Raw genomic sequence first — 27,401 nt, 5'->3', positions numbered from 1 at the left:
TGGATGTGGGCTTACGACCTAACTGCTAAATGCAGGGCACAACAAGCACCAACCAGCTGTCCCATTAGAGCGAATTCCAGCGGCTATGGAGGAAACCACCTTATCCGGGACGGTTTTTACTGTTATACTGGCTGATGCGTGGCAGCAAACACTAGATCTGGGTCAGCATTTCTAGACTGCTTTCCTGTTCCTGCCCCGTTTAAGTTGCTCGTGGCTCGTGGGTACTGACTCACACACACACACACACACACACGTCCTAGCACGAGGCACATGCCAACCTGACCTCGACTTCGAGTCTCAAAGCACAAGAGAGTGACAACCACAAAAGTTCAAGAACCATCGACGTAGTCTGCAGGAGAGGGAGGGCAGCACACACACTCACACACACACACACACACACATGTCCTAGCACGAGGCACATGCCAACCTGACCTTGACTTCGAGTCTCAAAGCACAAAAGAGTGACAACCACAAAAGTTCAAGAACCGTCGACGTAGTCTGCAGGAGAGGGAGGGCCGGTGCTTGCCGGCAGATGGGACCGGGGATCAGGTGGGTGAGGCAGTTGGCTAAGGCCACGCACGAGAGTCAGGGGTAGACTCAGGTGAAACTGGGTTGTCTGACCCAGAAGCTCTTCGCTTAATCACTAAAGCTATGCTAAACATTGAACAATTTAGAGTTTATAAACTCTTTAATATATTCTGTGAGAGGTTTTTATGGGGTACATAATAGAACGATTTTACGCAGCAACACAATGTTCTTCGTATTTTGCAAACAGAACTGGGGCTCAGTGAGGCTGAGAGATTTGCCCAAGTTCATAGAGCAAGTCCACAGAAACCACTCTAACTCCACTACAGAGGTCCCTCTGAACTCTGTGATTTTGGGGGGGTGAAGATTAGTAAGCTTCACTCGGTAAGTTAAAAAGTATTTCTTGAATGCCCACTATATGCTCAATGCTGATGGAAACATATTTGCTGATAGCTTTTATGATCGCTCAGCTCAAATGATGACTTATTGTGGAAGATTCAAGATGTCTGCCTCTTCTTTAACACTCTTCCCATTGAGAGGATGGGACGATTTCTGCCCCCGTAGGCTCCAGCCAGTCTATAACCGCTTTGGTTAACAGAGCAGAGAAGAAAGGACACTAGGCCAGTTCTGGGCATAACCTTCAAAAGGGCTGACCCCCCCCCTCACCCCGGGGTCCGCTGGAGTCCTGAGATGCCGCGCAGGAAGTATGACAGTGTCCTGCCTTCAGGGCCTTGTGGGGAGGGCCTGAGATGACACCGAGAGGGTGAGGGGCCAGTCGAGTCCCGCCTTTTAACTACCTGTGCCAGGCTTCTGAGAGGAGCCTTCTTGGCCCCCCCAGGCCAGCCCAGTTGCTAGCCGGATAGTTCCAGGTAATCCTGGTCCGTGTAGACCATCCAGCTGAGTCCTGCTCTAATTCCTCAGTCTCCATATTATGAAACGTAATTAAATTGTTCGTGGTTTATGCCCCTAAGTGTAGGGTTAGCTTGGTATGCAGCAATAAGTTACCAGGAAAAAAAAAAAATCTGTTACCTAGAAGTGCTATGTTGCGGTGACAACAATCACAGCAGGCAGCACTGGGTTTGGGACCCGGCGGTGGAGAGAGGGCAGGAGCGTTCCGAGCCCCTGGTCACGGGGAGAAAGGACAGTGAGAAATCGTCCCTGAGGCCGGGGAAAGACAGCCCACGTTACGGAGGGCACGGCGTCTCACGAAGCCACCCTGGCCGTGACACGGAGACTCAAGACCTGGCCTGAGGAGCCTCCCAGCAGCATCTGGGATTCCCCTCCCGGCTGTTAATAAAATTCAAGATGATCCGAAGAATATAGAGAAGATACAGGGCTTGCTAGGTCTGAAAATAAAACTCGTTCTTATCCTAGGCTTCTCTGAGCAAAAGATTCTCAAAGGGAAAAACAAAAAATAACAAAAAAAAACTAGCTTTGCAGCAAAGATGAGAAACGAGGTGTCAGAGCCGGATTCTTTGTCGAGACCCGGGGCGGTCTAAGGTGGTGGACCATGGGTGGTTTCGGGCAGACGAACGCCCTGCCGACGACGCCCCGCACGGGCCTCGCAGGCCTTTCCTGCGAAATGCAGAGCAGCCTCCCGCAGAGCCGAGGGCGGAGAGCGGCCTTCAGGACTCACGGACAGCTGCGAGTATAGACAACAGGGTCTCCGGGGAGCCAGCCTCCCGGCCGACCCTTCCAGGCCCCAGGCGCATGAGCGAAGCCACCTTACATCCCCCAGGCCTGCCCACCAGCCACTTAGCGACCGCCAAGTCAACTCGCCGTGACACTGAAGCATCGCTGGGCTGAGCCCTGCCCGAACTCCTGGCCCGCAGAAGCGTGAGATCAATAATACACTTTAAGCCACTGATTTCAGAGGGCCCTTGTTATGCATCGAATGAGGACAAGTATTACGGCATGAACTTTCACCGTGAGTGAAAACGTCTGCGCCGAAAGCAGATGACGCCAGAGAAAGGAGAGAGGACTCGTCCGGCGCCCCCACTGACATTTCGGGGGTGGGCTACGTCTGGAAGCCCGAGCCCCAGACATCCCAGGACAGTGGCTTGGGGACAATGATTCCAAGCGTGTGGGTGAAGTTCAGGAGCTTCAGCCGTGCCACCCCAGAGCGAGGCGCCCGAGGGCTGAGTGGGAGACACAAGTGACACCACATGTTTAAGAAGAACCAAGACAGAAGGCCAGGCCGATCGGCGCGTCAGCTCGAACGCGCGAAAATCATTCTCCCTCCCACAGCCCGCCGTCCCCAGCTCTCCCAGGCGCGTCTTCCAAAACTCGGCTCAGAACGAGTCTGGCCGTGGAAGCCCCTCCCAGCTGCCTCCTCTGCCACCAGATTCTGAGGTCACTTGGTCCAACTAACCATGCGATGTTCTAATCATCTGCTGGTGAGTCTGGGTCCCCAAATAAACCTTGAGTGAGCGCCCCACGGCATTCTTAATAGGTGGAATCAATAAACGATCTGATCGACATTTTATGGAATGGAATATAGCTTGTCATTTTAAAGGACTCATCAACACTATACCAGGGTCTAGTCTTATTTCATGTCCAGTGGAATTTTTCAAGTCTTCTGAACAACTGACCATTTTCCTGGCGAGACCACCTAACTATGAAAATAGACTCTGTCCACGAGCACAGAGCCACCCCCTCTTGGGACCAAGTGAGAGCCTGTCACGTCCGTGGCCTCCTACTTCTCATGGCGGATGGTGAGGATATTTATTAAACATCTGCTACATGTCAGGCTATGGCAGATGGACAAACACCTGCAAAACACATGGGAACGAGGTGCCGAGAGGCTAAGGGGCTGGCAAGTGGCAGAGCGGGGTGTTCATTCCAGCTCCGCGCACCCAGCATCGCCACCTTCTCGCTGCCCCGTCTCCTTCAGGCGGGACTGCAAGGTCCTCGAGACGCCACCTCTGCTTACGCCTGAAGTCGTCCCGTTTAAATCCGGTTATCCGGATGAACGCCAGACGAACCTCGTTCATGAACTGAGAACGTCTCAGAGACTTCAGTTTGAGCTTCCATCATATTCTAAACCAACAACACATTTTTTTTAAGGTCAGGCTGGACATGAGAACTAGAAAATACCACTACTGCAGGAGGAGACGGGGTCTTGGACCCGCTCGGCGGGGCCGTCCGCCCTCCCCGAGGAGGTCATGTGCCTGTCTAATGTCCTCCAAGCTCCTGAGGCCTCAGTTTCCCCTCCTGCCACGTGAGGAAATGCTCTAACGCAAAGATAGACGCACACTGTGTTTCACTGGAACTTTCTTTAGCCTCCTCACCCTGTGCTACCAATTTCAAAAAGGAAAATAAGTTTCTCAAAGTTCCAATGCCTTTAGAGAGCCCAAGATGATCAATCTCTAAAATACTGGGGGCCCTCCAGACAGACGGGGGCATTTTTGTAAAACATAGTTTGAAGAGAAAATTTTGAAGCGCGCACAAAGGAGCAGAGAGCATGTTCACACATTTCTTTGAGATCTGCTTTCACAACATTATTAGAATGCTATCAAGGAAGGATCATTTCTTCCTTCCTCCACCGATGGAACGAAGTCCCGGGTTATCGTTAGGAATGACTTCGGCCTCGGAAGTGACGAGGTCTGGCCCCTTTGAGGCGCACGCGAGCACGTGCAGCCACGTGAACGTACGCGGAGACCGGAGAGCATCCGATTCCTTCTACTTTGCAATAAAACCACCGAATTGAACTTAAAACCGAATTTCGTCAGCACCATCTTTTCCCTCAAACACCGAACCGGTTCGTGCCTGCTCCCAGCAGAGCGCTTCCTGTAGAGACCCTTCACTCCAGAAGTGCCACGCGAGTCGTCACGCGCTGAATGCACAGGCGGGAGCGGACATCGGGCCCTGCTCGGAGTTGCGTTTTCTCAACTCATCCCCGCTGACGGAGGCGTGTGCAGCAAAACTGCGCGACGCCCAGATGTGACCTCTTCTGCGGTGGACACTTACATCACTCATGTTTACAGCAAAGTTCCCCTGACGAAGCAGCCATGTGTAGGCACAAAGGCCAGCGTGGTCCCACCCAGAGCCCATCCTTCTTGATGTCCTGAGTCGGGGACACAGTGCCCAGCAGCTCCCCGATCAAAGCAGAACCGCTGTCAGTGGTGTGTCCTACCCCCCCACCCCGACACACACACACACCCCGACACACACACACACCCCGACACACACACGCACACGCGCACACACACACCGACACGCACACACACAGCAGGATGGGCCTCACGCTTCCTGGACACGCTCCCGCGGCCCCGAGCTGTCTCAGGGATGGGGACTCCCAGACCGGACGGCATGTAAACACGGCCTGAATTTTCTTCCAGTCAGTTCTGTTCCATGACTTCCAGGAGGTCACATTTCGTTTGCTGTCTGTTTGTTTGTTTGACAAAGGGGGAAAAGGATGGAACTGAAAGCAACAAACCAACAAGACGAAGAGAGACTCGTGAACAAGGACAGCAGCTTAGTGGTGACCAGAGGGAAAGGGGGAGGGGGCGCAGGAAAGGGTCAGGGGTCCCCTAGACGGTGACGGAAGGAGATGTGACTCTGGGGGTGAACACAGTGCGATATACGGATGCCGTATTATCGAATTGAACACTTGAAACCTGTGTAATTTTATTAACCAACGTTGCCCCGATGAATTGAATAATTTTTTTTTAAAGGATGGAACAGAGAGAGGGAATGAGAGCAGGACCCTGTTGACACGTCAGGTGATTCGGGGCCTGGACGCTCCGGGAAAGACTCCGCCGATCCCGTTATTCCTACAAACGCGCGGTAACCCCCGGGTGCCGAGAATGGCCGCGTCGTCACGCGAGGGCAGGTGACTGCTGAATGACCGTGCCTGCGTAAACCACACACGCGCCCACACACGCTCACGCGTGCTTTCCAAAACCTGGGCACATGCAGCACATTTTAACTTGGGAGGAAAAAGATTTAAGCATCACGGTGAAAGGGGTAAAGCTTTTAAAGATAATCATTAGCGTGAATATTACCGGTTCGTTTCTGCGATTCTAATGTCCTCAGCTACTTGGTTTTCTAAGTCTAAAAGCACTAGTTAACACCTCAGTAGGAAGAGCAAATTTCCAAACAAACACCCGAGCAGAAAGGCGATGCCTTTGAACTTGGCCCAGGGAAATGCTCATCCTTCGTGTCTGCAGCGGTGAGCTAGCATTGCACGGCTCCGATGGTGGAGGCGGGCGTCTGGCCACGGCCGTCCGAGTGCTCCCCGTCCACTGCGGGGAGGGTGCGAAGGCCTGCAATGCAGAGAAGGGTGTTCTGGGCACCGGGAGACACGCGTGGCTGTCCACGAAGCTGCTGGAGCCAGGACAGGAAGTGCTAGTCCCGTCCTGTCTGCTGGGGCACCGGAGCCAGGCCTGGGAGGGCGGGAGGAGTCTCACGAACAGGCGCGAGGGGTGGCAGACGGCCTCGGAAGGGAGCAGTAGGTCTCAGGCACCCGTGACAGCTGCAGGTAAACTAGAGCACACAGTAGGCATCATGGTGTGTCTCCGTCAGCATCCATTCGGCGGAGCAGAAGCCGTAGGGGACAAACGAATGAAGACGTGGGGTCCGGGGGATCGACTTATGGGGGTGCGGGGCCGGTGGAGCAAATCTGAAATCCACAGGGCGAGTGTCAGGGACAGAAGGGGCTGAAACTCGATAATGGCACTTGGTCAACAAGAAAATCCCCGAAATTTAAGTCTTCAACTCTAGGTCCTCGAAAGTATTGTTTCACCTCGGAAAGAATTCATTTGCCATCTTGAGTCCCAAAGCGCCGTTTCACAAGCTTAAAACCACATCCAGAGATTAAAAAGAAGTTCACGACTTCTTTTTCCACGGAGTTCGGTTTCCCTTGGCTTTTCTCCCGCGGTACCTTTAATTGAAGCCATAGATTGAGCGGCCGATGCTTCCTATTAAAAGAAGAGCCTCACCGGCTCGGCACGTCTGGAGGATTTGCCTTTACAAAATCTATAACCAGAAAACACCGGCTTTGCCTTTGTACTGGAGATGTGATGGAATTAAAGGATTCGAGATTGCAAAGCCTCCGTGAATAATTTAGAACCCTCAGCTCCGGGCAAACACTCGCCTCGCTTCCTGGGTGCTGGTACCGGGCGCCAACACTCGAAGCGGGTTTAGCGGTGCCGAGCGTGTGCTGATGGAGGGCCACCCTCGAGCCCGCACGCCCACGCGCACACATGTCTCCGCTGCTCCGTGTCACTTCGCGTCTAAAACCTCTGGCATCTAGAAATCAATTCATTTTCCATAGCACGGGGCCTGTACAATGTAACAGACACTTAACGGACATTTGCTAAGCACGTCCCACACGAGAGCTCATGCTTCTCCTTGCAACAAACCTCTTAGGGAGGAATCGTAACTATGCTCCTTTTGCAAATGAGGTTGCAAGAGCGCAGGGAAGTCCAGTCCCTTCTCCGAAGCACACCGCCGGGGAGGCAGAGCTGGGATTCTGCGGGCTCCCTGGACCCGTCTACACTCTCAGCCATGACGCCGCCTGTCCTATCGGTCACTGAGAGTGACAGCGACAACCGAGGCAGGCATGAGCTTTTCTGCGACATGGGGAAGGGTCGAGACACTGCCCAATTCAGAAAATCTCTTCTCAGCTTGAATCCCAACTAACAGTTATCTTCCCAGCCTGTAAACAAGAGAAAAACATTCTCCGTGACACGGCATGGCCGTGACGAGATAGGAGGTGCAGGGAGCAGTCGCTGCCGAAGAAAAAGGCATTTCCAGGGCTCGAAGGGAAGAGTGAGACAATTTTACAGCCCACAGTAGAGGAACAAGCTCAAGGGCACCATCGGGAGACATTTAATAAACTGAATAAATGTCGAATATTTACCCCTGTGGACCCCGAATGCTCCCTAAAAGGTCCTCAAAGTAACCCTCCATGAGCATCCCACGTGAAACAGAGAAGAAAAACACCTGGACCACGTGAAGAAAGGAACAGGTTCCCGGACCAGCAGGGGGTGCGGCCTGGCCCAGCCTGGCCGTGGATTCTCACCAGTTCCTGGTGTGAAGGGCTCGGGGTTCACACCAGACGTATGCTGCACGTGATCTGCTCTACACGGGGCCTGCTTTTCGTCCCATCGGCAGAGGAAGCAAGCTGGCTCGGCGTATCCTCACAAACACGGAAAGTGTCTTACGAGGAGAAAACCAGTCGACGGGGTTTATCTCTCACTGAGAATCATGAAGGCAAATTTGTTTCGTGTATTTTTAACACGAAAAGGAAAAGATAAGAAGGCAAGGGGCTTTCCGTGGGCGTTGGTCACTCTTCCGTTGATGAGTGACTCTTTGTATGCTGTGATGACTGCTGGTTTCTCTAAGCAGACATGCAAACGAGGACACTGAGTTAATAAGAGCGAGAACAGGGTGAGTTGTGATGCTTCCCCTTCGATCCCTTCAATGCTCATCATGAGGCACCGTGATAGAGAAGCTCTAGGACAGTTACCGCCTACTGTCTGGGACACGTGACCAACCCCCAGGACTTCTAGTGCCTTCTGCTTTCATTAAGATAGCTAATGGCATATACTCAAAAGTGGGCAAATACAGAACTATTAAAAACATTACACATAATATTTATTTTAAATCTTTTTTTTTATTTAAGTGCAGTTGGTATACGATATTATATCAGTTATGTCAGTTTCGGGTGGACGATATTTATACTTTACAAGGTGATCACCCCTCTGATTCCAGTACTTGTCTGTCATCATGCAAACTTGTCGCGATATTATTGACGATCTTCCCCTTCACGGTTTCACCCATCCCCCACCCTCACCCCTCTAGCCAACATCCCTCTCTATGAGTCTGTTGATGTTCTGTTTTGTCCGTCCATTTACTCTGGTTTTTTTTAGATTCCACATATAAGCGAAACCATACAGTGTTTGCCTTACTCTGCCTGACTTACTTCACTTAGCAAAATGTAGCTGGCGTGGCAAGAAGTTGGAGGGAATTCTCACATGCCAGAAATGATGCTAAATCCTAATGGAAGTTGGTAAGCAAAGACGAAGGCTGGAAGATGCTGCGGTCGGCTGAGCGCGGGGGCCTGTGCAGGGAAACCAGAAAAGCGAGGCCAGCATCTAAGTCAGGCACTAAGTCAGACTGAGGCCATCGCATAAGGAACAGCAGGAAACACCCTCAGGAAACAACCCCCACGAGAAGATGACGGTATGAAAAGACTGTTTCAGTGTTGGTCCTAAACCAACAGAGCGGAGGCAAATTCCATCCTGAGGATTCCTAACCACACACTGTCCCTCACTGCATTTGGGCCAGAATCATACTGCCTCTGTGGCCCCTGTGACACCTCGTGTTTGTGGCCACAGGCACAGGGCAAGAACCTTAAACCTCAGATCTCAAGAATTCCCTAACATAAGTCTATGGCCATGCCACCCTGAACAAGCCCGATCCTGTCTGATCTCGGAAGCTAAGCAGTGTCAGACCTGGTTAGTACTTGAATGGGAGACCAGCTAAGAAGACCAGGTGCCGTAAGCATAAAAAAATAAGCGATTGTAAGCTAATGAGATCCTTGCAATCTATGAGGTCAACCAAGGGTTGCCTCACTTAAAAAAAAAAAAAAAAAAAAACAATTCCCAAATATAAATGTCCAGGTACCATCTTCCACAATTCAGAATCAGGCAATACCTATCAAGATACAAGCCACCCTGAGTAAGAACCAACAGAAGGGAAAAACACCCAAAGGAAAGCCACAAAGAAATAGAATTTAGAATTACTAAATACAAAAATATAAAATATAAAATACACATGCCTACCATGTTTGAAGAAATTTAAAAAGATATCAAAATCATGGTGCAAAACTACTAAAATAAAAATTCATTAGAATTTCAGAAAGAACCAAATAAATCTACTAAAATTGGAAAATGAGAAAACAGAATAAGATAATAAACAGAAAATAATAAATAAAGTTAGAAATGCAAAGCATGGGTTGAAACAAAAGATGACACATCTTTGAAGAGAGAACCAGTGAAGGGGAAGATATAAGTGAAGAAACGCCTCAGATGGAATCGCAGAGATGTACGGAGGAAAAGGTGATACTCACAAAGAACTGAGAAATAAGGTAGTAGAGTCAGCCACCCGTCTAATTGACGTTTTTGAAGGAGACAGTGGGAAAAGAAGCAATATTTGAAGAGATAACGGTTAAGAATTTTTCTAAATTAAGGATAGATATAAATCTTCAGATTCAAGAAACGCCAAAAATTCCAAGCAGGAAAATAAGGACTAAAATACTGGAGAACAATAGGATATTGGTAGGGAAGGGTGAAATGGAATTAAGGCCATTATTCTTTAGGAGGAAAGTACATATATTAATTCGCTCTAGATTTTGTTAGCTTAAATATATTTTAATTTTTTAGGGAACCACTCTCAGATAATATTACTTCCAAACAGTAGAAGTAAAATTTTAGTAAGGAAGGAAAAGGAAAAAAACCCTAGTCGACCCAAAAGTAAGCAATAAAGAAGAGGAAAAGTACTAAGAAAAAGGCAGAACAAATAGAAAACACAAAACATGTTAGAAATAAATAAAATACATACCAATAATGACAACAAATATAAATGGCTTAAACTCATCAGTTCATAGGCACAGGTTGTCAGACTGTATTTTTTAAATTATATATACAGTATGCTGGTGACACACCTAAGACAAAGACCCAGAAAAGTTGAAAATTAAAAGATATGCATAGAAAATACTAACTGAGAATTACCATTAACAATAGAAAAAATATATATTATTTAAAGCAATAAACATTCATAGAGAGAAACGAAGTCACTTGACCATAATAAAATGGTCAATTTTGTTATCATTTCTATCAAAGGATAGAAAAATCTTAAACTTGTATGCACCTATTAATATAACTTCAAAATATAGTTTTTAAATGGCAGGACTACAGGAGAAACTGACAAATTTACTAATATAAAGATTTTTTTAAACATTCTTCTCTAAATAATTGATAGAGCAAGCAATCTTTAAAATTAGAAAGAAACACAGAATATTTAAGCATCACAATTCGCTATCCTGACTTGCTCCCTAAAATTGCAGAATTCTCAAGTGTACATGGAATATTTATAAAGATTGACGGTATCCTGGGCTATGATCCAAGCCTCGACACACCTCTAAAAAATTGTTATCATACAAACCACATTCTCTAACCCAGTGCAAAAAGTTAGAAATCAATAACAAAAATATTTTTAACCCTCCCTACATGTGTAAAATTTAAAAACCTCGTTAAATAGCCCTAGTTCAAAGAAGAAACCATAACCGAACATACAAACATACTCTGAACTAAAGAATCATAAATATATACCACGTAGCAAAACTCACGAGTTGTAGCCACACATTATTAAAGAGAAATTTATAGGCTTCAGTGCTTAAGAAAATAAAAAGCCTTGAAAAGGCCGAAAGTTGAAGAACTAAGCACACAACTTAAGTAATTACATAAAGAGCAACAGAATAAAAATTTCCAACATGCAGAAAGGAAGAAACAGCAAAGTTAAGAGCAAAAGTGAACAACTTAGAAGACAAAGATACACAAAAAGGGAATTAAGAAAAACAAATTCCTTGGGTGTGGATGTCCAGGGAATTAAGAAAAACACCTTTCATGTGGTAAAACAGCCTCTACACACTTTTACACACTCGGTCTAAGGCTACTGTTGTATCGCAATGTCGAAATGAGCCCTCAGTCTCTCAGAGAATACCGCTTATTGATGTTCTATCTGCCTTTTTAAAATTATTCCTTCGAAAAACATTTTCCCCCTGGCTACAGCATACCACCTACTGTGCTGAATGCTGGTACACAAAAATTAATGAGGAACATCCTTGTCCATGCGCACGTCACAACCACACCCACTTTGTCCCATCAGCTACACAGCCACATCGGAGTCACGTAGATCTTTCACTACCCCATTAGTCAACCTTGTGCTGCATTACTTGACGTTTTTCTAAATAAATAAATAAATAAATAAATAAACAAACCCTTCCTCTGGCAGGACTGCAGAGGTGGCTGTTAACCCTAATTTTACTATGGCCATGAATGTTGGTGCCTGAGGCCAACGCACCAAACCAGACGTTTCAGGAAATATTTTTACTTGCTCTGTATTTAGCAAAAAGAAGAATGATCTGTTTCAAACCAGCTACCCAAACAAACCTTCACAGCCTTTCTCTTCTAAAATCCTGAAGGATAGAAGGAAGCCTGCTTCAACGGCAAACTGTGAGCATGGCAGAACATTTGAGTGTCCCGGCCAGCACTCCGGGTCGGCGGCCCACGCCCAGCATCCACTGAGCACTCGAAGGCTCTCTGAAGTTTGCCATGTGGGGTTCAGAAGCTCAGGCGGATGGCCATTTGCCCAGTAATTATCGGTCAGTTTAACTGAATGTGACTCTCAAGTCACCAAGCACGTTTATCTCATAGAGAAATAAGGGTGACCCTTGTGACAAAAACCAGGTCGATGGTCCCAGAGCCCGGCTCCCGCGAGACAGCATGGAGAGATTACGGGGGCAGGACGCGGTCAGGGCGTTTCCCGGCACCTCGGCCCTGCTCCGCTTTGCATGCGTTATAAGTAGATAAAGTAAACTGCTCGATAATAATTACCGCTTCAAAAGAAAGTGGTGTGTTTATATTTTAGCCAAGTGTTCCACCACCCTAGGGAGGTGGCGAAGGATCGGGGCTGTCCGCTGCCAGGTGGATGAGTGGTTCAGAGCTGCTGTCACCTTCGATGCCCAGCCTTATGATTTTATATAGCATAAGTCATAGATTATTATGGATTTTATATGTAATGTGTGTAAATCGTATATGTAAATAATATTAAAATATGTTATTAATATATTGTTACATATAATATATGTATATTAATAAATCAAAAACCATTTTAATGACAAATAAGCTGAGAGCAGAGGGCAGCTAGAAGATGAAGTTCTCTCGCTGTTTAAAAGCCCAAATGCCCGAGTCTTCGGGTCAGAATGTTCCTTTCGCTTGCCCAGACTGACACCCATAGTTATTGCCTCTGATCTGGTGTCTTTCAAGAATAGATTCTGATCAATTACATTAACTCATCAATTGTAGTATTCATAGGAAAAACATCAATTAAAACAAAGAAGAAAGAAAAGAGTTTTTAAATATCTACATGGAATTATCCTGCCGAGCCACAGCGCTAAACTCAATCAAAGCGTCTCCTGTCAGAAACGTTTCCCATTTCCTGCCTTCGAAACCCCCTTCCCCTTTGGATGACCATTCTCCAAGGACCATGAAAAGCGCTGTTGGCTGGACATTCCCACCCCACTGAGCAATACGATCGGCACCTCCGTGTCGCTCACTGTGGCCTGTCACAACAGTCACGCTCTTACTTGCCATGTGCAATTTGAAGAGGAAACGGAGAACTTAGAGACCACATTTTTTCCGTAGAACCCCAACTCTGTCTCCTCTCCTTCTCTCCATCACAGCCCTTCCTCTCCTTCCCCAAGTATAGTCACACAAGGACACACACACACACACGCACGCACGCACGCACGCACACACGCCACCTTCCCACTTCCCGGGAGAACTCGGTGACCGGGTGGTGTGTCCGCTGTGTGCTCCTGTAAGGCCCAGTAATAGAGGCTCAGCTGGAGCTCATGAAGAAAACATCACTGCACTCAAGTGATGACACAGGATTTTACGATGCTTCAGACACAATATTAATTATTTACCAAAAAATGAGTTGCACCTGCATTCGAAGGTAACTAGATCAAATCAAATTTATAGCATGCAGATGATTTTGACTCTTTTATCACACATTTGTTTCTTAAAGCAATTATGTTAAAAGAGGCTCCCTCCGGCAATAAATCCTTATGTTTAACTTAACTCTCATTTTCCATCCTAACCAGGTGCCTCGGTAATAAAACCCAAACTCATCTGACATGTTTGTAGAGCACTTTATCCGAAGAGTCCCAAAGGCTGTACAGATTGCATTCTGTCGGAGGGACGGGAGTAAATTACTCACTTTACGAGAGCTGTGAATAACATTTTCTGGCTACTTCAATCACTACCTCGAACGGCAAGAAGCCAAATCAGTCTCCTCCATCCGCAAGCCTGCAGGGACCCGGAGGGACCAGACTGACTCCCCCGGGCCATGCCTCCATCCATCTTTCTGGTCTCCAGTCACCAGCCAGCTTTCCCTCCTCACTCCGCGTTTTACTCACCAGATCAAAATGTGGAAACGAAAAATGAGAATACTTCAAAAAACTTAGCAATCAATACAGCAAATGGCCCCTGTTACTCTGAAATGTTAACGCCATTTTTAAGAACAAGCGCCCGTTCCATCTGAAAAGCCTCCTCTTGCCATTCATCCTCAAAATTAAAGTCGGTCTGCTAAGCCGCATTCTGCCATTGGTCACCCATGGGAGCCGAACAGAGAGAGAGAAGGGGCAGGGATTGGTCACAGTAAAATAAGGCCTCGCGATAGACAATATCTACATATATAAGTTGCAGCTGCCACGAGAAAAGTCTGTAAAACACCAAAAAAAAAAAAAAAAAAGAAAAAGAAAAAGACAAAAAAGAGCTATGCTAGATCTCTAGCAAGGGCCCGGTGAGGTGGCAGTTGGCACTTCTCTGCGGTGGCTGTGCTCCTTCTCCACGAGGCAACCCGAATCTCGCCGTTGGTGCTCAGGGGAAATAAAGGTGGAGGAATGTATCATTTGTTATTTTCTGGAAGATTCAACAACAACCTTCCTAAACACATTCAATCAACCAACATTGATCAAGCACCTACAACACTCCGCTCACCGTGCTAGGCATGGAAAGGTTGTGACAGCTCACTGTCCCTGCCGAGGGCCTGCGGGGCCTCGTTCCATGTTTTCTACCACTGGCCAAGACGCGTCTAGGCAGTACCTCAAAAGAAGTAACCTTGGGATATTTAATTTATCACTAGGAACACCCCCCAAAATATTCTCTCTAATGTTAACATTACTTACACCAGAGTAATAAATACATGCAGGACGGCAAATAAACAGCTTCACAGATTGCGAATCGATGCACACAATGTTTCAGGTTCACGCTAGTATCTAATCAATCCAACAGCAGTTGATTGCTGTGGATATGCCAAATCGATAAAAAACACACCTTAAAAACACCAATAAAATAGAAGGCTATAGAACAGATACTATGAGACAAGCAGAAGCAATTACCCTGTACAATTATGCAGCATAATACCAACAGCAAGTAGTTATCTCAACTGCCCGTGAAAAATGATGGGATGTTTGAAGCTAACTTGCTTCCCATTACGTCTTTCTCAAGCAAAATCCAACGTCAAGTAGTATATTTATAGTCCTTTTTTCGGGTATTCTGGCACCGTCACCAAAATTTACATTTTCAGTGCTAAATGGGACGAATGGGATGATTCAAAAATTCCGTTCAAAGCATGAACTCTTTTGGGTCCCAAGTAGGACACTGCTTGAGGCCACAGAAAGGCCACATCCCCATGCTCAGAGAAGTCCCCTGCACTCCTAGGCCCACGGAGCTGCACACTGGCCCGGGGTCCTCGTCTTGTCCCCACGCCACGCCTAGGAGACGATGGCTGTGTCCGCTGTAGCTCCATATGCTACTGACTCTGCGCTTTCCTTAGTTTCCAGAATTCCTGCAGCCGGAGGTCCCCAGTGTAGCCTGACCCTCCCTCAGCGTCTCGTAGGGACCTCCCACGTCGGCCTGCCTGCACAGCAGCTGGTCTGGCCGAAGGACGGGGACAGAGAAAGAGGGGAGAGCAGGGGAAGAGAAGAAATGAAAGCGAAAATAGAAACATGAGAATAAATGTCACGCAATGAAATACGACCCGACAGTTCGAGAATAACGTCGATCTGTATTAGGTGTTCTGTTCTATGCGAACAGAAGTATTTCTAACTCGCCCATTCTAAGGCCACAACTGGACGTTGATGAGACATGAAAAGGCCCGGGCCAGGTCTGAAGATTGTCTCTTTCAAAGGGTCAAATGTCAGAGCGAATGAATACTAGCTAGCAAGGAAATGCAACTCCAAACCGCAATGAGACACCCCCTCACACCTGCTAAGACGGCGATCATCAAGAAGACAAGTAGTAACAGGTGTTGGAGAGGTTGTGGGGGCAAAGGAGCCCTCGTCCACTGCTGGTGGGAATGTAACCTGGTGCAGCCACCATGGAAAACAGTACGGAGGTTCCCCCAAAAAACCAAGACGAGAATTACCATATGACCCAGCCATCCCTCCTCTGGGTGTCTACCCCGAAAATTTGTAAACATTTATCCATGAAGATACGTGCACCCCGATGTTCATTGCAGCGCTATTCACAGTGGCCGAGACACGGAAACGACGACGTGTCCTTTGATGGCTGGATGAAGAATCTGTGGTCCACACACACAACGGAACGCGACTCAGCCATGGGAGAAGATGAAATCCCGCTGTTTGCGACAGCACAGATGGATCTCGCGATGACCGCGTTAAGCAGACCGAGTCAGATGGAAAACGTCAAGAGCCATATGATTTCACTCATTTGCGACATCTAAAGCCGATAGCAACGAATGAACAAGACAAAGAAAAACTCAGACGCGAACAATAGTTTAGCGGTTACCAGGGTAAAAGGGGGAGGGTAGATACGGGTCAAGGGGTCAAATACGCGGTGATGGAAAGAGAAGTGACTTTGGGTGGTGAACACACAGTGCCACATACCTGAGACGTGTTACTGAACTGCGCACTTGAAACCTATATCGCTTTCTTAACCAATAAATGATGTCATCCAATAAACAATAACGAACGTGAATAAACGATGTGTAAGGCTCCATGCTGTTGTATGAGGGATGGATGGGAAAATGTCTCAGAAAGGAAAAGGGTCATCGTCCTCAAATAAACAGGTGTCACAGAAACGGAAGTGAGACCGATTCTCCCAGGACCCACGGCTGGGAGAGCAGAAGCTGCTGCCAGGGACTGTTCTCGGTGTGAGGAAGGGTTTCCTGAGTATCAGGCCTCGGGTCATCTCAGGCCAGGGAGTTCTGTCACCGAAGACAGCCCAAGCCAGGTAGAGACGAGCAGAAGAGAACCTCGCCCTCTACACTCCTGACTTTGGAGAGGGAATGGCACCGTGGGCCAGGGCCATTAAGGGTACGAGTGTCCGACAGAGACAACAGCCAGGCTGGTCTAGAAAGGAGAACATTCCAGAACTGAACAGCAGCTGACTGCTCTGAAAACCGAGAAGGGACACGGGGAATCCACGGAATTGTGCCGCAATTAGGCACGACGAGCAGCAGCGTGACGTCCAGCCCTTGGACTGGCCCACAACTGACGCTGCTGAGAACAGCCAAGAGCATTCGGAGCGGGAAAAGCCAGGCCAGAGTCGCCACAGGAAAGTCGAGGTTTTTTCAGGAAAATTTTTATACACGTGCTGCCTCTTTCATTTGGGTTTTGTTTCTTGTGTTTCTCTCTTGCTCTATAAAATTCCATTACATTTGAAGCTAAAGTAGATTTGCTCCGCGTCCGCACGATTGAATGACTATTGCAGTGAACCTAGCCGCAGAATTCCGCTGGTTCTGTCTCCACTCCGCGTCTGAAGAGTTGGCGCTGTGCCACCGCCCAGGAAAGCGACTCCGACGACGGGGGGACGGGGGGCGATGAGGACGAAATCGGAAGTCCGCGTGGGGTCAGCGCCCCGCCTGCACGCCCGCGGGAGCTTGCCGGAGGCGGCGGCCGGCGCTCGGACCTCTCCCCCGTGTCTTTAACGGCCCAGGAATTTACACGCGTGTGTTTCATTCTGCTCTGTCCTCACTCAGCTCTGCCAAGCACTGATCCGGCCAGGACAGGCCCTCGAGGATACGGAGTGACCGCCGTGGCCGTCGGTGTGTGCTCAGCCCACACGGGTGAGCTGGGAGCTCGGTCCCCTCGGAGACCCAGGCGGATGGCGTGGCCATCACCTGGTGCGTGGCCACTCACAGAGGCGAAGGGCCAGAGGACATGAATCACGAGGCTCCCACAGGAAGTAACAAACGCCACTCCCTCCCACGCTTCATTGGTCAGAGCAAGTCACGTGGTCACACTTAACTTCAAAGGGGGCGGAGACAGCAACCCTCTGGGCCCTGAAGCAGATGGGAGCGGCCCTTGTGGGCAGCCCTACGGGCCACACCAAGACAGAGTGACTCTGACCTAACTGGCCCAAAGTCGTGTGAAGCTACGTACTCCTCACTAAGGCGGGTGAGTGTCCAGGACTGACCTCAAGAATGACCTCAGGAGTGACCCCAGATTCACTAAGGCGGGTGAGTGTCCAGGACTGACCTCAGGAATGACCTCAGGAGTGACCCCAGAAGTGACCACAGGAGTGATCTTAGGAATGACCCTTCAGGAATGACCTCAGGAGTGACCCCAGGAGTGACCTCCAGGAGTGACCATAGGAGTGACCCCCAGGAGTAACCCCAGGAATGACCTCCAGGAGAGACTTCAGGAGTGACTTTCAGAAGTGATCCCAGGAGTAACCCCCAGGAGTGACCTCAGGAACAACCCTAGGAATGACCTCCAGGAGTGACCTCCAGGAGTGACCTCAGGAGTGGCCTCAGGAGTGACCTCAGGAACGACCTCAGGAGTGACCTTCAGAAGTGACCCCCGGAGTGACCTCAGGAGTGACCTCAGGAATGACCTCAGGAGTGACCCCAGGAGTGACCCCAGGAGTGACCCCAGAAATGACCCCAGGAGTGACCTCAGGAGTGACCTTCAGAAGTGACCCCAGGAGTGGCCCCAGGAGCACAGTCCTGATCTGATTAGGGTCAGAAGGGGCAAGACCAGGGCTTGTCAACAGGGCCATCCGGATTGCACTAAGGAAGAGCAGTCGTCCAGCCCCCAAGAAGTGGAATCTTGGGGCACAGTTTCTGGGGGAATCACCGAGCTGATGGCCTCCTAAGCCCCTCTCCCACCGCCCTCGCCAAGTCCTCCATTCTGAGACTGCCCGTTATCTAGGTTTAGAGATGACCTTTGGCCGCAATGTGCTTGTGCATGTCACCACCGGGCTGAGCTCCTCAGAGCATCATTGCACCGCCGCCTCCTGGATATCTGCAGGCCACGCGTAAACGTCCCCTGACCCCGTGGTAGCTTGGAGCGGGTGAGGCCACACAATCAGAGGCAAGCTGGCGTTCGGCTGTGGCCTAGGCCTCCAGCGCCTGCGGCTTCTCAGGCACGCCAGCCGTTCACGGAGTAGACATCTTAAGGGAGCTCGGCCGGGGGGACATCGTCCTCACTCGAGTCCGTCATTAACTGAGAAAAGAAAGATGTGAAGCATCATCATTTTTTTTTTCTGAAGGTGGCTGGAATTTCGTCTTCTCCAAGTAAATGTGGACCCATTAGGTTGCTTTATAATCGAACACTGTCTCTGCGATTCTTGCGGATTGGGAGCTGCACTCACACTAGACCGGACCGAGCAGATCCCGTGTACTCGGCCTCAGCTTCTCTTCCGCGGCATCGGGGGGCAGGATATTATTTGCAAGCAGCCAAGGTAATTACCATCCAGCAGGGTCCAATTGTTTTCAATTAAAGGCTCTACGGCAGTCTCTAGTTTTTAATGCCATTGAGGCCATCTGCTTCCGCTGCAGCTCTATCAGCCAAAAGCCCAGGCCACACCTTAACGCCATTAACTCCCGAGAGCCATCTCCCTCAAAACGAGAAACTCAGTGGTCCAGGGAAAAGATAGCCTGACACATCTCCGGCGGCCTAGGTTGGCCACAGTCAAGGACTCTGGGAGGTCGCGTCTCGGACCGACGAGCACATTCTCTTCTTTCCTGAAGTCCTAGGTAATCGATTGAATTTTCAGCTTCGTTTCGACGAGGCTGCTCGGCTGGAACGGATCCACCTCCCACTCCCCCTCCGGCCTCGACGTCCCGCAGCTCTCACATAAAACGTCTCCCGACTGCAGCTTCGTCAGGCGGGTCGGATTTGGTAGACAGAGTGTTCATTCTTCGTATTCATTACCAGTCCGACTCCGCGAAGCTCTGTACGCCCCCAGACCGAGGCGGGGTGAGTTGCGAAGAGCCGTCCAGGTCATCACGCGGAAGCTGTGAGGGCAGGTGTTTTAGCTGTTTCCGTAACCGAGAGCCTCCACCTTGTTTCCAAAGTCACGAAGTTATTAGAAATTACCTTGAGTGTGTTATGGGCTTACGAGTGACGACAGCCCAAGGGCTACCCTTGCAGTTTCCAGCAGACTTGGCCCACGCCTGGCTGTCCACACTGCAGATGGCCTCCCCAAAAGCCCTCCGCCCAGCTCGATTCTCCGGCCCTTTCTCTATGACAAAATTCTTTCGCAGCCCCAGGTCGCCAGCCCTGGCCGACGCGATGGACGTGCTGGTCCCAGGGAGAGACCCCTTCCCAGGGAAGAAGGCGGAGCCTTGCAAAGAGAACGCATCGGGCCCGTCTCCCCGTCTCTTCTCTCCACACGTGTCTTGGACGAGAACCGGAGGAGCGGCCGCCGTCCCGCGTGGACGGTCAGCATAAGGACGAAGGCACAAGCGCTGAGCGTGGTCGAGCAGAGAGCCGGAAAGAGCCTGAGTCCCTCACGGCACAGGCCCAGGCCCCGACTGCGGGCGCCCAGACTTCTCCAGATACGCGAGGATGAGACCTGCCAGTAGGATTTGCTTTATTGGGGGGTGGGGGCAGGGAATGCATTGCTAACTAATAATTAAATCGAGAAAATAGTCACAAAAGGACGCGTGAAAGCCAGAGGTTCCCTCCCTCCCGGGTTCAGACCAAGAAGTATTTCCACGTTGAAGCAGCAAGCATAATCTCTTGATTCTCAAAATTATAAGAAAATCAAAAGTCTTGAAAGGATTAACGAAAAGAATTTTCAACACGAAATCGGAAACCCATGTGTAATCATTGTTACTATTTTCCAAACATTCCTTCTTCCTGGAACGTGATAAGATGATGCTTCCGTGACTCTTTTGACACGAAGCCATGATGTGACTCTCTTTGGCCGATGACATGAGAACCCACACGAAGAGTTATTTCCCAGCCAAAGCTTTAAGAACCAGGCCCCCTTTCCCTAACTGAGGTGATGGGGAAGCACAGGTCCAAATGGAGCGTCTTGCAGATGCGCGTCCCCAAAGGTCTTCCGTGAGCAGCGTCCCCTGCTGACCCACACCAGAGACGCAGCCTGAGGGAGGAATGACCCGCACTGTTTCATCCACAGAGAAGTTGGGGTTCTTTGTTGCAGCGACGTAACCGGTCCCCTAGGACAGCTACCCAGCTACCCCGTGCTAACCACGGCCACTAGATAATGCAGGAATCTCAAGCTGGAGAAAAGGGCCAGCGACAGGACTGAAATTCTTGCTAAGGACTTTTTCAGCAGAAATGCCAAGGAATGTCTTGATGAAGAAGGAACAAGGGCAGCCGTCCCCAGACTTCGCTGTCCCTCACAGTCACTCGGGAGCTCCTAACCACCCTGAAGCCCCGGTCAGCACCCGCCAGAATGCCTGGGGCTGGAGGGTCAGGCCTCGGGATGTTATAAAGATCCCCAGAGATTCTAAGTTTGGGAGCCATTCTATCAGTCTATTTTCTTCTCGGGATGTTATAAAGATCCCCAGAGATTCTAAGTATGGGAGCCATTCCATCAGTCTATTTGCTTAACTTAGAAACAAAACAAAACAAAACAAAACAAAACAAAAAAAAACGTTTTTTGAGGAGCATAAAAATATTTCGAAGAAGACAAAGAGTGATGGTGGCCACGCTGGAGAGGAGGCTCTCAAGCCACACATCGCTGTCGAAGCACGCGGTCCCGATGGGGAGGAGGGGACGCCACGCGGAACACTCCTGTGACACCGGCGCACTGTGAAGGGACCCGTCTGTGGCTTCAGTTACCTAATATCATCTGAGAGTCAACTTTTCAGCCAGATATGACCACGTCTTTCTCCGGGGTTCACAGATGGCCTGTGAGCTTCTGAAGGACAGGTTTCCCACACACACGTCCCCCACTGTGCTCCCCAGACTCTCTCCCTCGGTCACCGCCCAGAGGCCTGGCACTCAGGTCTCCGTCCGGGCCTCAGAACCGGCTACACCGGGCCATCAGTAGTCAGTCCTGGCTACATTCGGTCCTGCCCCGACCTGCGACCTGCCTCCACCCTCCTGCAGAAATGGCACACTGGAAAGCTCATCGTATTCAATTGCCCTTTCCAGAAAAGAAGCAAGAAACTTGATATTTTTTTAAGTTTTCCATGCACAGTTCGCACTCCCGAAATGCCCCCAAACTATTTTAATAAGGCTTCTGACAAACCTAAGCTGTGTCAGCCCAACCCAGAAAAGTCCCAGGGAACCCTAAGAGAGAGAGAAGACCTGCAGATGTCTGTGTCTGACGAGCCTGAAGGCCTGCCCCCACCAGGCCGGCCCCCAGCGCCCCCCGTGGGCCTTCCCGATAGCCCTTTGCGGTTGTTTAAGAAACTGTGCACGCAGCGCAGCAATCAGACGCTTTCTCTTCAAAAGGCTTGGCTAATGGCCACTTCCTGCGGTTGTCAAATGAAAAAAGAAAAACCGGTGTATCCCCAATGACTTACTGTATCACTTCCCGTACCCGAGTCTCTGGCAGCCGCATAATTTAACATCACTTGTAAATTAAGAGCCTCTTGCGAGGGTGCCACAGCTGAGCCCTCCGCCCCGTTCTGCTGATTGTAAAGAAAGCTTGCCAGGAGTTCCATTATGAATAGTCATTTCCTAAAATGTAACTCCAACATCACTGACATCTAATCATATATTAAATGAATGAATAGAGGTTATATATCCACCCTGTGTCCCTCTGAGCTCATTCTGGTGATTAAAATGACTTCCTCTGATGTTCCTCCAGCACACGCGGTGCTCGTGATGTCAGCTTCCACCAGGACCCACCGCAGAGCCCTCTCCCAGCCCCCCGCCGCCTCGCCCCGCCCGGGCCGCCAGCCTCCAGGCCGTCCCCCACACTTTTCCTTATCTCGGGCTTGCTCAGCTTCTCCTTCCGCCATGCCTTGGCCTGAGAGAAGGGTCAAGGTGAGCTCAGGCTTCCGCGCTGTGCCCTGCCCCTCAGCGGCCCTGGTGCTGAGGCCGCACAGCCCCGGGCACGCGGCGCAGGTGGCCCGGGATGCGGCTGTGGGCGGCGTGTTCACGCCGTGTTGACGTCAGCAGCGAAACCCCTGTAGCCGGGCTGATTCTCGGGGGAGTGGTAGGGGAAGACTATCTTGAAGCCATAAGAGGCTTTGTCTTGTTTTGTTCCGTTGCTTTGTTTCTTCAATGTTGAATGGGCACTAGATTTGGAGTCACCTGGCCCAATTTTCGTTCCGCTTTGCCTTACACGGGGTGGCCCCCAGCAGTGGCCTGTGCTTGGGCCATCAATAAAATGGGAATGATACCAAAATCTCTACTCACGAGATCGTTGCAAGGGCCAGTGAATTAACAAAGATGAAAACACAGATGAAAATAGATCATCTGTTGTTCCTGCCAAAAATAATGGGAATGGACTAATCGATCCAGTCGTAATCACGATTTCACTCCTTATGAGCTGCTGCATGACCTTAAACAGGAGATGTGACCCCTCGGGGTCTTCGCACAGTCCCCTGGCTCACTGCACACCTGTTGTGAAGATTAAAACGAGATGGCGTAAAATACACACCACAGTACTCGGCAAAGAGTGGGAGCCCAGTAGATGACGACTGCTTTTATTTTTATTGGTGGGGGCGTTGTTGTTGTTGTGTTATTTATTATTATCCGAATAGGCCAAGCAGATAACAGACTGGTCCAAGAAAAATAAATGCGATGCCATCTTTTTAATATCTTAGGAGTCTCGAAAAGATCAGGGACGCGGGCTTTTCACATTTCCAAAGGACTTTGATTCGAAAATAAAGACCAGCGCTCGATAGCTGCAGAATATTGTTTCATGGATTTGGGAACTCTGGGGGGGGAAAAAAAAGTGTGAGAACAGCTGACATGCTACAGCTTCAATATAATCAGGCCCTGAAATTGCTCTGCAATTAGTTTCAGTGGTTTTCTGCGAGTTCTTTTTTTAACCATACATGTGTCCTAAATATATAATTATATGGAAGAATATAATAGCTCATTTAGAGTTATTGAGGCCTATTATATGATCCGATAGAACCACGGGGCAGGGCGTGGAGCAGAGTGGGTATTAACTTGAACGGGTACCAAACGTGAGGATAGATGTTAATAGACGATCTTGGCAACAGTTTTCTCCTTGTCTTCGCCAGTCTCCCCAGAGACAGACAGATGGCTTTCCCGCCCAGAACGAAGTCGCTTTAAATTGATGCTATGTATCTCTTCAAAAGATTAGAGAAGCTTCTCTGTACAATTTCTTAAGGGCAGAGTATAAGTGTGTGTCTTTATGTGTGTGTGTGTCTGTGTGTCTGTCTGTCCGAAGTGTGTGTGCCCCAAAATGCTAAAAGCTGTCACGAACATAGCGGACTCTCAGTTTTTCAAGGAATAAATAAACGATGTTAATTCCCCCCTCCCCAGACACCTTTTCTTTGCACCGGCCTATAAAATGTGTGTGTCTAGCTGCTAGGCCAAACAGGAAAACACGCTTTTTCTACCACCTTGACTTGGATTTTAAATAGAATTGGCCAGAGCCATGATCTTCGAGTAGAGTTAATCATCTTGCCAATATATCCTCGTTGATTAACCGACGAATTGAATGCGGACTTTTTGTCAATTTCCATTTCCACTGGATAGTTTCTCCCTGTTCAAGACAAATTAGTCGGGGCGCTGGAGACCATATTCTCAAAATTCATAACTTAATGTATTTTTTTAATCCTAAGGAAAACCAAGACTGATGAACTTTGGATATGCCCTGATGCAAGTGACTCCTAGGAGTCCTCGTGCCACCCTCCCTATGTGTACAATTCCCCCTGGGTCCCCGTGTGAATTTAAGCCAATTCAAACCGACCTGGTCAATCTTCAACTTCTTGCAATTAAAGATTGTGAAGAATCATATTCCATCCAAAGTACATCCATCTGCCTGAGGGACAGCCCACTACGTCAACAGGAAAACATCCCCACAGAGAGAGGCTCACGTGTGGCTGCACGGGCCACTCCAGAATGTCTGCATTCGCTGCCACCGAGAGAACTGTCTCATCGGGCCTGGTTCTCACCTTCAGAAATCTCGAATCTGCAAAGATGGCTTAATAAGGTGTCTGCTTTCTCCCTGGAATTCACGAGAACCTTCTGGGGCTCCCAGATCTGTGACCAACCAGAGCCAGAGCACCCAGCACAGGGTGATTTCATGATGAATTTTGTATTCTAGGTCACGTCGGCCAAAACTTAGATCCTGGGATCTCATTTTCAAGACCCCTTATTCTCTAGAGCACAACCTAGGGCCAGTCCTGGCCCAACTCCCTGACCCTTTGGCACCCGTGTCCCCAGAAAGCTGGGTGAATGCTGTGTGGACAACATTCTGGGGATTTCAGCTTCCTTCCCGTCATTGAAACGGAGCCGCCATGCTCTCCCCGAGGGCGCGTGGGGCGACGTCTGGCCGAGGGGCCCGGAATCGACGAGGGTCATGGGCCACTGCGTAGAGCCCGCGTGTGGGCGAGACCGTTTGTCTCATGGGAGCGAAGTCTACAGAAGTTAGAGGGAGGGGCTGTCCCGGGCCGGCCGTCGGGGTCCCGGGACACGAAGGGACTGAGATGGGCTCCTGTGATGCTCGGTCAAGGGAACAGACTCACAGAAGTAGAGAAGACGGAAGGCACATGCCCCGATGAGACGGACCGTGGAGCCTTCAAAGTCTTTCCATGAAGCCCCTGAAGTTCCCAGCACCGACTTCAATCCGGTCATCACAGAGCCACCATGCCAGCCTCCGGATGGCACGGTGACAAGCCACCTTCCCTTCCTCCAACCACTCCTTGCCTCAGACTTGCCCTCAGCGTCCCTCACTTCTCCCCAGCCAGAGCTGGCGGCCTGTCCCCAACACGTGAACCGCACCCACCGCCCCGCGGGTCAGCGGGCTTGGCATGCGGGCTTGGCGCAGGCTTCTGTGGTTCATCTTCGGGATCCATCCAGACCAGCTTGTCACCCAAAAAGACTTAACCGCCAGGGACGAGTGACGGCATTGGGTGCTACCGCCCCGCCCTCACTTCGAACAAGCCTCCCACCTCGGTTCCCGCAGCTTTCCCTGTCAGGCACGCCACCCCCTTGATGCCCCACCAAGACAGAATCTCGCCGCCGCCCACGGCTTGGCTCCAACTCGTCCTCCTGCAACATGCCCTCTGCGCTCAGCCGCCCGGATGGACCACGCATCCCCAGAACTCCATGAGCCCTCTGCTCAGGAAAAGGGTCGCGCACTCGGCCCTGCTGTCAGCCAGATGTGCTCCCAAGCGCGTCGCCTGTGGAACTACCTTAATCTTCGCTGTCGGACCTGCGATCACCTTCTCTCAGCTGAGGGAGCTGAGGCAGCGAGAGACGGCGAACACGCCCAAGGCCGCCCCCAGTAAGCAGCTGAGCTGGGACCACGGCCTGCGTCCCCACCTGCCCCTTCTCCCGAGGCCTTGCTCCTGCCTCTGTCCCTGTGTGGACACTCGGCCCCGCACAGCCTCGCTCCACCTTCGGTCCTGCTGTTTGCGCTGCCTGTGGCCTGACCCCGACCAGGCTACAGGGCCCACGGCTCAGGCTTCTCAGGCCGAAACTGGTGGACGAGACTCAGCACCCACTCTCTGGGAGCATTTGAAAGAGTCTGGCCGAGCTGTCACTCTGCTTTGCTTTAAATCCACAGCACGACCACTATTTCCGTTTAGGGGGCCCTCAGATATGTCACTCCGGAGGCTGCTGACCAGGCCCGGGGTCACATAGTCCGTGTCTCTGTTGAAGGGGACGGTGCATGCTGCCGCTGGGCAGTGGGCATCAACCTTGTTCAAGGCCTTGTCCTTTGGCTGGGGTTGGGAGATGTTATTACTTTGAGAGAAGAATCATTCTGCACAGGAATCCAGGCTCGGCCACATTCAGTCTAGAGCCCATCGGTCAGGGGTGACGCTGGAGAGAGCAAATCAAACCTCTGTGTCCCACATCGCCAGCGTCTGCGGCAGGGGACGGCTGGCGGCTTTGTGCCGACACTGACCACTGAGCAGGTGGAGCAGTGCCAGGGGTCCACGGGGCCCACCATGGAAGGGGGTCGCGGCAGAGCTGGGGACCGCGAGCTCACCAGACAGGTGGGTGGGGCCGCGCAGGCGAGTGCACAGTGAGGAGACGCCGTCCCTTCGTTCACAAGTGGGCGACGGCGGTTCGGGCCTGCGGGGGATTCTGGGGTCCCCGCCAGCCGCCATCTCCGTTCACCGGATCGGATTCGATCCCGTCCAAACGGCAGCAAGGACTGAATCAGACTGAATCGTCCACGTCTCGGGTCCAGCTTCCCCTTTGACGTCCACTTGGCGTCTGCTTCCGGACTTAATTTGCCTCGTTCTGGTCACCAACCTCTCCTGCTCGCCTGGGTCCCAGGTGGATGGAGCAGCTGAGCCGTCCTCGCCCGAGGCAGAGGAGGGAGGGAAGCCCGTGAGGCCGGGGCTCCGGCCAGCAGAGCCCTGTCTGTCCCAGCTCGTCGCCACGAAGCCACAAACCGGCCCGACTCGCACGACGCGCGCGGGTCACGACGGGTGTTGGTGATGGCGCGGAGGTCCACGGACGTGAGCGGAGCGCATGTGTCCACTAAGCTTCGCTCGCCTTCAAGGCCGAGAGCGGGTCTGCCCGCCGCTCCTCTTGGCCCAAGCCCCACAGGGAATGAGCTTGCACTGGGCAGGAATCCGAGGCTGCAGATACAGCTTCCTCCCTGGGGAGCCCCCAGCCCTGGCTGGGACCCAGAGGGGACACAGCGTGGTGCCACGGGGACGGTGCCAACACCACTGCTCCTCCCTGGCTC

At 50.5% G+C, this 27,401-nt stretch overlaps 1 pseudogene; it reads left to right on the top strand.

The window, feature by feature from the left end:
* The first annotated feature begins 8,920 nt into the window (after window positions 1–8,920).
* LOC112482330 lies at window positions 8,921–9,039 on the top strand (annotated as a pseudogene).
* Window positions 9,040–27,401: the final 18,362 nt, after the last annotated feature.

The sequence above is a fragment of the Pteropus alecto genome, unplaced genomic scaffold, assembly GCF_000325575.1.
Source record: "Pteropus alecto unplaced genomic scaffold, ASM32557v1 scaffold195, whole genome shotgun sequence".
Taxonomy (NCBI): Eukaryota; Metazoa; Chordata; class Mammalia; order Chiroptera; family Pteropodidae; genus Pteropus; species Pteropus alecto.
Note: the sequence above shows the minus strand (reverse complement) of the source record. Positions and strands in the feature narration are given on the sequence as shown.